At 41.8% G+C, this 14,321-nt stretch overlaps 2 pseudogenes; both read right to left on the bottom strand.

Annotated features, from left to right (window-relative positions):
- Window positions 1-451: 451 nt before the first annotated feature.
- LOC123570782 (U6 spliceosomal RNA) lies at window positions 452-550 on the bottom strand (annotated as a pseudogene).
- A 5,871-nt stretch (window positions 551-6,421) lies between these two features.
- On the bottom strand, window positions 6,422-6,521 carry LOC123570785 (U6 spliceosomal RNA; annotated as a pseudogene).
- Between the last annotated feature and the right edge of the window lie 7,800 nt (window positions 6,522-14,321).

Below are 14,321 nucleotides of genomic sequence, written 5' to 3' on the forward strand. Positions count from 1 at the left end.
TGGGGTATAACTAAGAGGAGACACAAAAAGCACCATTTTAAGTCTTTCTGAGGCCATTAACAGGATCTTACAGTTATGCACTGCATTTCCTGAGACTGTTTTCCTAGTATTACTCTTGTAGAATGTTCCCCATTCTGATTTTGTCTGCTTGTTTTCTCTTGGTCTCATTTAACCTTTTCCAAATCCCCTTCCCTCAACTCCGTATTTCCTGCAAAATTGGGTCTAGAGGCTTGATTTGATTAAGGTTGAATATTTTGGCAATAATACTTTGTAGGTGATTTTGAATACATTATACTGCATGATATCTATAGGTATATCATGTCAGGTTGTCCTATTGTTAGTATGTTAGGTTCCATCACTTGCATATGGTGGTGATCCCCAGGCCTCTCCATTGTAAAAATGTACATTTTCTTCCTTGTAATTTTCATGGAATTTGTGGGGTGATACTAGGAAAAATATGAAATGCTGCAAAAATTCATGTCATCCTTGTGCGGGGACCATGTTAATCATCTTGACATACTTCCAATTTTAGTCTGTGCTATGGAAGCACGTCCTGCCCTGGCTCTCACGAATTTGTAACTGTAATTGGTTCTTTGCCTGATGCATGTGGCAAGTCAATATGCTAAGGCAGCAGAGAAAGAGGTTTAATCATAAGGCCGCCAAATAATAAGACAGGAGAAAATCCCAAATCTGTCTCCCTGAGGAGTCTGGGGCTAGGGATGTTAAGGGTTTTGGAATGGGCCAAAGTGTGAAGACGGTTGATTGGTCAACAAGTCCAGGGTGACGTCATGGGATAGGGAGATAAAGAAACTATATCTGTACATTGATTTGGTTCCTCTGTGGGATCTTTAAAATGGTTGACATCAGCTACTCCGCTAGAATTAAGGATTGGCTTAAGCCGTTCTTACACAAAACCATTATGATTCTAACATCAGAAATCCCATCTATAGAAACAATGGGGATACAAATGGTCAATATCTAGTGCTACATGAATTTTGGTTACAAGGAAGTGGGTCAAATTGCAGCCTGACTACTGCTTAATTATAACTATATTTCTGCCCAGAATTCTTGTTAACCCTGTGAGGACAGCTTCAAATACAGCTCTTCCATCTCTTGTGCCAGCACCTGCTCCTGCTCCAGATGTCTGTTGACTTAGGCTTAGAATATCCCTAAATTGCTCTCACTTCCTTGGTGGTCATTTTTGCTACCTTTGGTTAAGCCGTGTTCGTCTTTTCTCCAGATTTGTTGTCATTCAGATTTCACCTGCTTTCTATCCTCCAGAAATTCCTGTATTCTTCTGGTCTTCTGGTGGCCCTCTTTATTGTGTTCATGTGTTTTTATGGGTTTCATGTGTACGTAGGAAATACAGAGAGACAGAATGTGTTGTGTAAGGAGATTTGAGGCAGGAAGTAGGGAGGTAGTGTGTGTGCTGTGTTCAGTCAGACATCTCTGGACAACCTTTGCTCTTGGGAAACTATATCCCAGGGCAGAAATGAGGAAGTGTCATATGTATCAAATCATTACATTGTATCTCCTAAATATATATCATTATTATTTGTCAATTAAAAATTTTAAAAAGGGCCAGGTGTGGTGGCTCATGCCTGTAATCCCAGCACTTTGGGAGGCCATGGTGGGTGAATCATTTGAGGTCAGGAGTTCAAGACCAGCCCGGCCAACATGGTGAAACCCTGTCTCTACTAAAAATACAAAAAAAAAAAAAAATTAGCTGGACGTGGTGACATGCACCTGTAGTCCCAGCTACTTGGGAGGCTGAGGCAGGAGAATTGCTTGAACCTGGGAGGCGGAGGTTGCAGTGAGCAGAGATTGCACCACTGCACTCCAGCCTTGGTGATGGAGTGAGACTCCGTCTAAAAAAAAAAAATTAAATTTAATTTAATTTAAATTAAATAAAAAAAATAAATATCAGAGGATAAAGATAGAAACCAGGTTATTGTGGATTGTATTACGTTTTCCCCAAATTCATAGTTTGAAGCCCTCATTCCCAATGACTATATTTGGAGACAGCATCCTTAAAAAGGTAATTAAGGTTAAATGACATCATAAGGGTGGAGCCCTAATCCAACGTGACTGGTATCTTATAAGAAGAGAAAGAGACACCATGAATGAGTGTGCACAGAGGAAAGGCCATGTGAGGACAGAGCTAGAAGGTGGCCATCTGCAAGCCAAGGTGAGAGGCCTCACCAGAAATTAACCCTGTGGACACCTTTATATTGGGCTTCCAGCCTCCAGAACTGTGAGAAAACTAATTTCTGTTATTAAACCACTCAATCTGTGATACGTTGTTGTGACTCTAGCAGACTAATACACATAACATGAAAGACATGACCTCCAGGAAGTGACTTATCCAGGCTTTAGAATTTATTCTGTAACCAGTGGGAAGCCATTTGGGTCATAAGCAGGGGAGTAATGGGATCAGAACTTGGGAGCAGGAAGATCACTATTGGAGTAGTCCAAAGGAACTCCAGAGTAAGGAGACAGTAGAGGCAAGGACACCAACTAGGAGGCATTTTAAGCGTATGGGTGAGAAATGATGATGGCTTGAACAAAGGCAGCTGGGTCAATAATATAATAACAAGAAGGTAAAGTCAGCAGAATTTGTTGACTGGTTGGATGTGGGGAGGTAAGAAAGTAAGAAATACCAAATTCTTCCCAGGCTCCTGAATTGCATCTAGTAATTGAAATGAACATTTATTTGTTCATTGCAGGTAGTAACTGCAATGAACATTTATTTGTTTTCTACCCAGCTTCCTTCTTCCTAAGAGCTTCCAGATTGTCACTCAACACGATCTCCCAATCTCTCTTGTTGTACAGCCCATGTGCTTTGGAGAAACTGAACTCTATCTTGGCTTTAGAGGTGGGCCTGGACTGACTTACATTAATTAGCACATTCCATGGCTCTCACTGTAGTTTTTGGTTCAAGAGTGACAGTGTGATCTAAACCTGCCAATCAGTGAATGCCAGAACTCTTGATTGGAATACCGGGACTGAAGTGCCCTTTCCCACTTGACAAGAACAGGGAGGTGGATAGACCTGACTTATTTGAAAACCATCTTGTGACTCCAGGCCCCAGGAAAATGGGCCATAGACTAGAGCTGACCGTAGCAGACCAAAGCAAGAATAGATCCCCAGTGGTATCCTTGGGCTATTGGATCAACCAACCATGAAGTCCTTGACTCTCGTGTTATAAAGCCTAGAAACCCCTTTATTCTTTAAGCCAGTTCAAATTGGATTTTTATGTTACTTGCCATATAAAGATACAGGTTAATTGCCGCTTTAGTACAGTAGGCAGCGCATCAGTCTCATGAAGACACAGGTCGTTGGGTAGATGGTGGTGCCATTAACCAGGAAATGCAAAGCAAAAAGAGGGACTGGTTTGAAAGGAGAGATGCTTTGTCCTGAACTTGCACAACCCCACATGTTTGCTTGATGTTGATCCCTGGGCCTGTGGGATTGAAAACACAGAAAAAGAAAACTTGGATTAACAAGTTACCTCTATAATAATGATGCAATGTGTTTACATATGTTGGCTTTAGTAGCCACAGCCAACAGTTTTCCACAGTGGCTGGACCATTTTACACTTCTGTGAGGAGGTTCCACTTGATTCACAGCCTTGCCAACGCTTTTCCGTCCTTTTCATTTTAGCCATTCTGGTGGGTGGTATTGCATTTGGGTTTTAATTTACATTGTCTTCATGACTACTGAAATTGGAAACATTTTCATAAGTTAATTTTCTCTGATCTTTTTTTCTCAGCTTTTTATTATGAAAATCTTCACCCACAGAAAAGTTGAAAGGCTGGCATAATGAATATGCATATACTTAGTACCTAGTACCTAGATTCAGACAGTTGTTAGCTTTTTGCTATATTTGCTTCGTGTATGTGTATGTGTATATAATTGTTTTGCTGATCTATTGTAAAGTAAGTTGCAATCATAATGACACTTGACCTATATACCCGTATCTCCTACAAATAGACATTTTTCTATATAATGAAAAAACTGTGATCATATCTAACACGATGATATGGTTTGGCTCTATGTCCCCACCCAAATTTCATCATGAATTGTAATCCCCATATGTTGAAGGAGGGAGGTGATTGGATCATGGACTGGTTTCCCCATGCTGTTCTCATGATAGTGAGTGAGTTCTCACAAGATTTGATGGTTTGAAAAGTGGCAGTTTTTTCTTCTCTCTTCTCCCTCCTGCCGCCTAGTTAAGAAGGTGACTGCTTCCCCTTCTGCCATGATTGTAAGTTTCCTGAGGCCTCCTCAGCCATGCAGAACTGTGAGTCAATTAAATCTCTTTCCTTTATAAATTATCCAGTATCAGGGAAGTTCTTAATGGCAGTGCAAAAACAGACTAATACGCAATTAACAATTTCCTAAAAATATTGTGTAATGGTCTGTGTGCAAGTCTCCTCCGTTGTCCGCAAAGTACCCGTAATCTACTTTTTTGAACTAGAAGCCAATCAAGGCCAAATCCTTGCATTTGATTGTTATAGCACTTTAAACAGACACCCCCACCCCATTTTCCCCATCCCTCATCCATGACATTGAGATTTTGGAGAGCCAAATTCTGTTCTAGAAGTCTATATAAAGATTTTTTGTTTTTTGTTTTTTTGAGATGGAGTCTCGCTCTGTCACCCAGGTTGGAGTGCAGTGGTGCAATCTCGGCTCACTGCAAGCTCTGCCTCCTGGGTTCACGCCATTCTCCTGCCTCAGCCTCCCAAGTAGCTGGGACTACAGGCACCCGCCACCATGCCCAGCTAATGTTTTATATGTTTAGTAGAGACGGGGTTTCACCATGTTAGCCAGGATGGTCTCAATCTCCTGACTTCATGATCCGCCCACCTCGGCCTCCCAAAGTGCTGGGATTACAGGCGTGAGCCACCATGCCCAGCCAAGTCTATATAAAGATTTAAGGAAAAAAACACTCCAAAACTTCACTGGCCTCAAACGATTATTTTATTGTATTTTACAATTTTGTCAATTGTGAATTCAGGCAGAGCCCAGTCAAGCAATTCCTCTTTTTCGCATGACATTGACAAGGTCACTTGGTGGTATCCACTTGTCATATGGATATGGTCTGGAGACTCCAAGATGGCTTCTGCACACTCATGTCTGAGACCTTGGTTGGGATGGCAGGAAGGCTGTGATTAGCTGGGACTGCCCACCAGAGCATGTCCATGTTGCCTCCCTGACTAGCATGGACTCAGAGGGGTCAGTTTCCTTACATCCTGACTCCTGGCTCTGAGGAGGAGTGTTTTGGGGAAGAGGACAGGAGCCGCATTACCTTTTATGATCCAGTATCGGGAGTCACACAATGTCACTTCCATCAGGCTCTGCTGTGGCTCCCATTATGCTCTGTGACAAAGCCCACCCAGATTCAGAGAATTTGCAGCTATATTTTTGATTTTTGGGTTTTTTGTTGTTGTTTTTCTGTCACCCAGGCTGGAACACAATGGCACAATCACAGCTCACTGCAACCTCAACCTTCTGGGGTCAGGCGATCCTCCCACCTCAGCCTCCCAAGTAGCTGGGACTACAGGCACACACACCACCATGCCCGGCTAATTTTTGGATTTTTTGTAGAGGCAGGATCTCACCATGTTGCCCAGGCTGGTCTCGAACTCCAGGGCTCAAGCAATCCTCCCACCTCTGCCTCACAAAGTGCTAGGATTATTAGGCATGAGCCACCATATCCGGCCTGTTTTTAAAACTGCCATGGTCTGCCCTCTGGCCACAAATAATTTGCTTCTCTCTCACATGCAAAACAGGCACTGCTTTCCAAGACTCCGCCAAAGTCTCATCCCAATGTGACATCAGGCCAGGCTCTTTGAGGTCTGCCCTTCTTGGGCTCCCTGTGAATCTGCTATGCAACTACACCCTCAGGAGTCCTCGAAGCATTGCTGTCTAGCTGAGAGGTGCTAGGAGGCATGCCCTTTAGATTCTTAGCTCTTTGTGTAACTAAGAGAGCACAAAGCACCATCCTACATCTTTCTGAGGTCATTAACAAGGGTCTTAGAGACATATTCCCTGAGATAATATTTTACAAGCATTGTCCTTATAAAAATACTCCACAATCTGCTTTTGTCTGCTTGTTTCCTCTTGGTGACATTGAACTTCTCAAATCCCCCTCCCTTACCTTCATATTCCATGTAAAATTAGGTTTTGATGCTTAATTGGATTCAGGTTAAATATTTAGGCACAAATAATTCATAGGTGATTCAGTATACACACTGCATGATATCTATAGGTACATCATGTCAGGTCATCCTGTATTAACAGGTTAGGTCTCATCATTTTCATAGAGTGGTGACCCCAGATCTCTCCATTGTAAAAATGTACATTTTCATCTTTGTGATCTTTGTGATTTGCATGAGATTTGTGGGGTGGTACTACGAAAAATGCAAAATGCCTCACAATTCATGTCATTCTAGTACAGGGGCTGTTCTAATCATCATGGTATCCTTCCCATTTTAGTTTGTACCACGGAATCAAGTCCTGACCTGACTCTTGTGAATACAGCTCTTCCATCTCTTGTGCCAGCACCTGCTCCTGCTCCAGGTATCTGTTGACTAAGCCGGGAATATCCCTAAACTAGCTCCCACTTCCTTGGTAGTCATTTGCCTACCTTTGGTTAAGCTGTGTTCGTCTTTGCTCCAGGTTTGCTGTCAGTCGGATCCTGTCTGCTTTCTATCCTCCAGGAATTCCTGTATCCTTCCGGTCTTCTGGTGGCCCTCTTTATTGTGTTCCTGTTTTTGTGGGTTTCATATGTACATATCAAATGCCCACTGAGAGACAGAATGTACTGCGTAAGGAGATTTGAGGCAGGAAGTAGGGAGATAGTGTGTGGGCTTGTGTTCAGTCAGATGTCTCTAGCCAACCTTTACTCTTGGGAAACTATATCTCAGGGCAATGATGAAGGAATATCACATGTATCAAGTCATCACATTGTACTATACATATATATGTATATGTGTATATGTGTGTGTGTGTATATATCATTATTATTTATCAATTAAAAATTCAAAAATAAACTTTAAAAAAGTTTCAGAACATGAAGATAGAGACCAGATTGTTATGGACTGTGTTTTGTGTCCCCTCAACACTTGCAGTTTGAAGCCCTAACCTTTAATGTGACTAAATTTGGAGACAGAGTGCTTCAAAATGGTAATTAAGGTTAAATGAGATCCTAAGGGTGGAGCTCCAATCCAGTATGACTGGTGTCTTATAAGAGAAAGACTCCAAGGATGCATGCACAGAGAGGAATAGCCATGTGAGCACATAGTGAGATGACAGCCATCTGCATGCAAGGAGAGAGGCCTCGGAGAAACCAGCCCTGCCTGATGAAGTTGAATTAACAGGTACCTCTCTTATAATGATGCAATAGCTTCTTCTTTGCAAGTTAAGAGGGACACACACACACACACACATACACGCACATGCAATATCTCTCAATATATAAGACGGGTTAACAATTTCTGTTAGTGCTGCTGAAGACTGTGGGAAGAATCTAAAATTGGTGCTACCCACACACAAGGTCGCATCATGCCCATCAATTTATTTTGATCTCATGGAAGGCGTTTTGGAGCAGTGCTCAAGAAATAGCTCAACCAAAAGAACATCTAAATTATGTAAAAATGAACTCCAATGATTCAGATCTATTAATCTTACATAGTAAGATTTCAAACATGGTACTGTAATTCCAAAACACAAATAACTGTAATAATTTGATCTCGTAGGAGATAAATTCTACCTGATTTTTTGCAGGAAAAAGTTCGAGAACAATACTTTATCACCTTCAAATATATTTGGTAACTGGAACTGAAGGGGAGACAAGTGTAGCCAAGCCTAGACCAAGGATGATCATCAATAATGACAGCTATTTAACAGATGATCATCAATAACGACAGCCATTTGACAAATGTTCATGGAGTGCTTGCTATGTCCCAGGTATTCTCTGAGGTGCTGAGGACGCAGCACTAAACAAACATGAATAATGATGATAAGAAAGACATTTATTGAGCTCTTATTGTGGGCTAGGCCCTGAGCTCAGTGCTTTGTATACAGCTGACCCTTGAATAACATGGGTTGGTTTGAACTGCATGAGTCCCCACTTATACGTGATGCTTTTTTCAGTAAAAGTTATACCATGGGCTGGGCATGGTGGCTCACACCTGTAATCCCAACATTTTGGGAGGCCAAGGTGGGCGGACTACAGGGTTAGGAGTTCGAGACCAGCCTTACCAAAATGGCAAAACCTCATCTCTACTAAAAATACAAAAACTAGCCAGGCGTGGTGGCCTGTGCCTGTAATCCCAGCTACCCAGGAGGCTGAGGCCAGAGAATCACTTGAACCCAGAAGGCGGAGGTTACAGTGAGCCGAGGTCATGTCACTGCACTCCAGCCTGCACAACAGAGCGAGACTCCATCTCAAAATTAAAAAAAAAAATGTATACTGTGTGTGTCTGACTCTCCTACCTCCCCTTGCAAGCCCTCCACTTCTTCCACCTTGGCTACCCCTGAGATAGCAAGACCAGCCCTTCCTCTTCCTCCTCCTCCTCAGTCTGCACAACATGAAGATGACAAGGATGAAGGCCTTTATCATGACTCACTTCCACTCAATGAATAGTAAATGTATTTTCTCTTCCTTATGGTTTTCTTAACATTTTCTTTTATTTGGCTTACTTTATTATAAGAATACAGTATATAATACATATAATACGCAAAATATCTGTTAACTGTTCAATAAGGCTTCTGTATATAATACATATAACATAAAATATCTGTTATGAACTGTTATCAATAAGGCTTCTGGTCAACAGCAGACTAGTAGTAGCTAAGTTTTTAGGAAGTCAAAAGTTATATGTAAGCCAGTGGCTCACACCTATAATCCCAGCACTTTGGGAGGCTGAGGTAGGAGGACTGCTTGAGACCAGGAGTTCGAGACCAACCTGGGCAACACAGCAAGATCCCACCTCAATAAAAATTTCAAAAATAATTTTTTAAATTTAAAATGTTATATGTAGATTTTTGACTGCGTAGGGGTCAGTGCCCTGACCTTCTCATTGTTTGAGGGCCAACTGGGTTTTAGCTTATTTGTCCTACCCGCACCACAACTCTGTGAACTACTATCATTATCTCCATTTTACAGATACAGAAGCTTCTGAGAGGTAACTCACCCACGGTTACAAAGCCAATTGAAGTGGTAAAAATTGGACCCTACTCAGGCCTGTTGGCTTCCTGAAGTAACACAGCAATTGACTAGAAACGGCTGCTAGAAATGCTTCATAAGTAGGGAACTAGGCCATTTAAAATTGTATTTGCTTAAGCATTCCTTTTTTACAGTTGATATAAAGGTAAAATTCAGTACAGTTCTACCAAAACTCAACAAAATCTACATTACTGGAGCCCAATCAATGAACTTTCATCATGATATTAATGACTTAAGCTCATGGATCTACAGAATTATATTGTGACTAGCATGTACCTTGGCAAACAATTTTTTTTTTTTTTTTTTTTTTGAGACAGAGTCTCCCTCTATCCACCAGGCTGGAGTGCAGTGGCACAATCTCGGCTCACTGCAACCTCCACCTGCCAGGTTCTAGCAATTCTCCTGCCTCAGCCTCCCAAGTAGCTGGGACTACAGGTGTGTACCACCATGCCTGGCTAAGTTTTTGTGTTTTCAGTAGAGATGGGGTTTCACCAGGCTGGCCAGGCTGATCTCGAACTCCTGACCTCATGATCCTCCCGCCTCGGCCTCCCAAAGTGCTGGAATTACAGGCATGAGCCACCGCGCCCGGCCCGGCAATTTATTTTTTAACCACTTTAACTTAGTATTTTCAGTGTTTTACTGCTACATTTTGTAACCACTGTAATATCTACATATCATCTGTACTATTATTTACTTAAAACTTTTACTTGATGTTTTAAAGAAAATTTAGTATTACTGCTCTAAATAAAGAGACATTAAATCACTCAATAAATATTTACAAAGTGCCCAATACACACTAGGCAGCAGTGATATAGCACTGAAAAAGAAACTAAAAAATATCCCCACCCTCATGGAATTAATGTTCTAGTAGGGGTGACAGACAATAAACTAGATAAATGGCCGGGCAAGGTGACTCATGCCTGTAGTGCCAACACTTTGAGAGGCCTCGGCGGGCAGATCATTTGAGGTCAGGAGTTCAAGACCAGCCTGGCCAAGATGTGAAACCCCGTCTCTACTAAAAATACGAAAGTTAGCTGGGTGTGGTGGCAGATGCCTGTAATCCCAGCTGCTCAGGAGGCTGAGGCAGGAGAATCACTTGAACCTGGGAGGTGGAGGTTGCAGTGAGCAGAGATTGTGCCGTTGCACTCCAGCCTGGGCAACAAGAGCAAAACTCCTTCTCAAAAGAAAAATAATAAAGTAAAATAAACAAGATAAGTAAAATATATAGTTAGAGACTGATCAGTGCTGAAGGGAAAGGGGGGTGTCAGTCCATTCTGTGCTGCTGTAATAGCTGAGACTGGGTAATTTCTAAATAACAGAAATTTATTCTCTCATAATTCTGGAGGCTGTGAAGTCCAAGATCAAGGCACCAGCATCTGATGAGGGCCTTCTTGCTGTCCTCACATGGTGGAAGTCAGAAGGGCCAACAGGGGGACAAATTCTGTGTTCTCACATGGCATGTGTAGAGAACCCACTCCCCCAACCCCTTTTTATAATGGCATTAATCCATTCTTGAGGGTAGAACCCTCATGATGTAAACACTTCCAATTAGGCCTCACATCCCAACATCGTTGTTTCGGGGATTACATTTCCAACGCATGAATTTTGGGGCATACTGTCAAACCACAGCAGGGAATATCAAGTGTGTGAGTTAAAACTGTTGTTAAATAGTTAAAATTTTAGATAGAGTGGCCAGGGAAGACCTCATCGCGACAGTGACTTTTGAGTGAAGAACTGAAAGGGACAAGCCATGTGAAAATCCTAGAGAAACACAATTCAGGTAGTGGAACAGACAATGCAAAGCACTGAGGACCAAATGTATCTGGGATGCTTAAGGAACAACAGGGAGGTCATGGGCAGAAGCAAGGAGACTAGAGAGCTAATGCAAAAATCCAAGAAAGAGGTGATGGTGACTTAAACCAGAATGATAAGAAATGATCAGATTCTAGAAATATGAATGTTAAGTCAACATTTGCTGATAGGCCAGTTAGCTGACGGGCCACTACAAAGTGTAAGGGTTAGGAGAGGAGATCAAGAAAAATCCCAAAATTTTGGCCTGAGCAGGTAACTGGAAGGATGGTGCCCAATACATTTCTTTTTTCTTTCGTTTTCTTTCAATGAACCATGTGTACAGTTTTTCATGTTTCTCCTTTTTCCCCCCACCCCCAGATTTGCATTTCTGTCACTGGCACCACAACCTCCTCACTCAAGAAAGAAATTTAGAAAGCACTGGTATTCAAAAGAACAGATGTAAAAGCTGCTTGAGGTTTTGCTCATCTAAAGACTGTGTGTTCTTTGGAGGCTATGACTTTTAAGGGCAAGTCATAAAAGCTAAAGTGGCCCCTGCCCTGTTCACCAAAACACTTGTTCTAAGTTGTAAAACACTGCAGTTCTATGATTCTGAAATCTTGAAAGGATTATAATGAAAAAAAAAAATACTCTATTTTCAAGGATCCAGCAGACACTTTTCAGAATACTGATATTTTGTATATTGTAAATATACCAAATATACTCTGAATATTATCAGTATCAGCTTTCTCAGAGAACAGAAATACTACTGGCTCTTAGGATTTAAGCTATTAACACATATCTGTGCTTGAAAACCACATGCCACTTTTGTCAAATGAATTGATGCAGTTCAGCATCATAAGCTCAAATATTCATTAATTTCACCTTTTTCTGATTTATTCACTTGTTTATTAGTTCAGGAAAAGGACAGTTTAAATAGAGTAACAATATATACACAATAATAGTTTCATGATGACATTAAATAAGACAAATAAGGCAATCTGATTTTATGTTAAACATTGGCCTATTACTTTATTATTAAAATAATAGTGGTATTTGAGTTTGGAGCCAGTACTCTAGTCTTTGTACAAAGATAATGCCTTTCTTTGGCATCAATAAATCAGTATGCATCTATCTTAATTATATCAGCATAAAAAAATAGCTTACTGTCCTTGGCAGTAAATAACATTGCCTTCAATTAGCCAAATTATATTTCTATCTCAAACTACATCCAGTACCATATATCCATGTCATCAGAGAAATTTTAATTATCACTGCAGATTGTGTTTATTTTTACATTGGACTGTATCACAAACCGAACATTTAAAATATGAAAAAGGAAAAAACCTTCATATAACTGCCTCTCAATGCGCCTCCTCTCTAAAGCTTCTAGGCTGCTTTCTCCATTGGGCTGCAGACCTTCCTGTCTAGTAGCTCCTGGACACCATGTGTCCCAAACTGAACTCATCCTTTCCCTCCAACTGCCCCTGTTCCTGTGTTCTGTGTATCTATTCATGACATGTCCATCCACCTGGTCAACCAGGTTCAAAACCTGAATCTCTGACTACTCTCTATACTTCACTTCCTGTATCCAATTGGTTGCCAAATACTGCCCACTGAACAGCTTCCAAGCATCTAACCTCTCTCTATCTACTGCTGGAATTCTCTTCCTGAAGCTCGGATTTATGTTATTATTTGCCCCCAAACCTTGCATTTTCCTCCCATTTTCTATGGAATGGCCTAACTCCTTAGAATGGTACCAAGACTTTCCAGTTTGGCCATGCCTTTCCACCCCACTCTACCTTGTTTTCATTGTCCTCTGAATTTCATTTATAAAGGTGACTGGGTGATGACAATCAATGAATTAGTGGCCAATGCCTTTTAAAGTTTTATTATTAAAAAAATAATAAAAAAGAAAGAAAGTTTTATTATAGTTCTCAAGAGAAGGGGCTGTGCCTATGACCACACGAGAAAGTATTAGGGTCAATGAGGAAGTAGAGGGAGCAAGGAGAAAGCCCAGAGCCTTTATTGCCATGGGAAGCAATGGGCGAGGCAGGGAAAGGAAGTCTGAGCAAGCTTAGGATGGAATAGTTTGAATAATGTTGGCGAGATCTGGGATATAGGGGTGAATTTTAGTTGTCTGGTACTTGGCCATGGGGTGATTTATTACAGTGACTTGGGGCAGGGAAAATATTGGTGTGTGAGATGGATAAAGGTGGTGTGGGGATATAGGCTTGGGTTGGTTGGTTTGTATATGAAAGGGGTGTTCACAAGCAAGTTGTTTGCTATCTCTAGGAATTAGCTAACTCTGGAGGGGCAATTCTTCCCCAGGTCCCCAAGGCCCCAAGATGTCAACACATCATAAAATACAGAAAACAGAAACTAAAATCCACAATTAATATACACCCCCCTTCCCACACACCCTTTACTCCCGACTCCAGTAGCCGCAGAAATGCTCTTCTAGACGAAGTAAGTTCTGTAGCGCATCTCTCAACAATCTGCTACCACCCATAGCCCTGGCTGAGGACAGCCATCAAACTTGATACTATGCGACCATGGTCCTTCCCCTGGTCACTGGATAGTGATCGCACCCAACACAGGCACCCCCATCTATAGGGTGGCTGGCGATCTGCGGCCATGTGGCCTGCCTGGACCAATCGATAAACTGGACCAATCGGATTTCCATTTTTAGGGATTTAAATTCAGAGCCATAAAAAGAGATTGTCAGTTGATGATGAGCTAGGACACCCTGAAGTACACTCACAACCTTTGCAAATGTGCAGTCTAGTGCTCCACTAGATATACCCACCCCGTCCAACCTCCACCAAAATACTAACCAAATACAACACACTAGTTCATTATCTAGACTATAATAACTCGCTGGGGATAGTGCTGGAAGTTTTTGTCTAACATTTCTTTCAAATACCAAGATTAACAGAGTTGCATAGTGAAAAAAAACTGTAGGAAAGAGCTGGACTTAGGCCTGGAGCGACGGGCACAAGATGCCTTTATTTTAAACCCCTAAAAGTGTTGCAAAGTGTTTTTAACTTCATATAAATATTTAAGGATCACATGAACACAGTCCAGTACAAATGGGTCCAGGAGCTCAACGAGCGTTCCAGCTTCTTCGTAATGTTCCCCTACTGGGCAACTAGCGGAGGGAAGAGAACTTCCGGCGCCCCCACCTACCGCTCCCCTGCTGTGTCCCACTGCTCTAAATCTGCAGACTTGGTCGATTGCTTCTGCCTGGGCGGTACCGCCCGAATCGACTGCTCCTGTCTGACGCGTCCCCGGGCGC

Source organism: Macaca fascicularis, chromosome 20, assembly GCF_037993035.2.
Source record: "Macaca fascicularis isolate 582-1 chromosome 20, T2T-MFA8v1.1".
Classification (NCBI taxonomy): domain Eukaryota; kingdom Metazoa; phylum Chordata; class Mammalia; order Primates; family Cercopithecidae; genus Macaca; species Macaca fascicularis.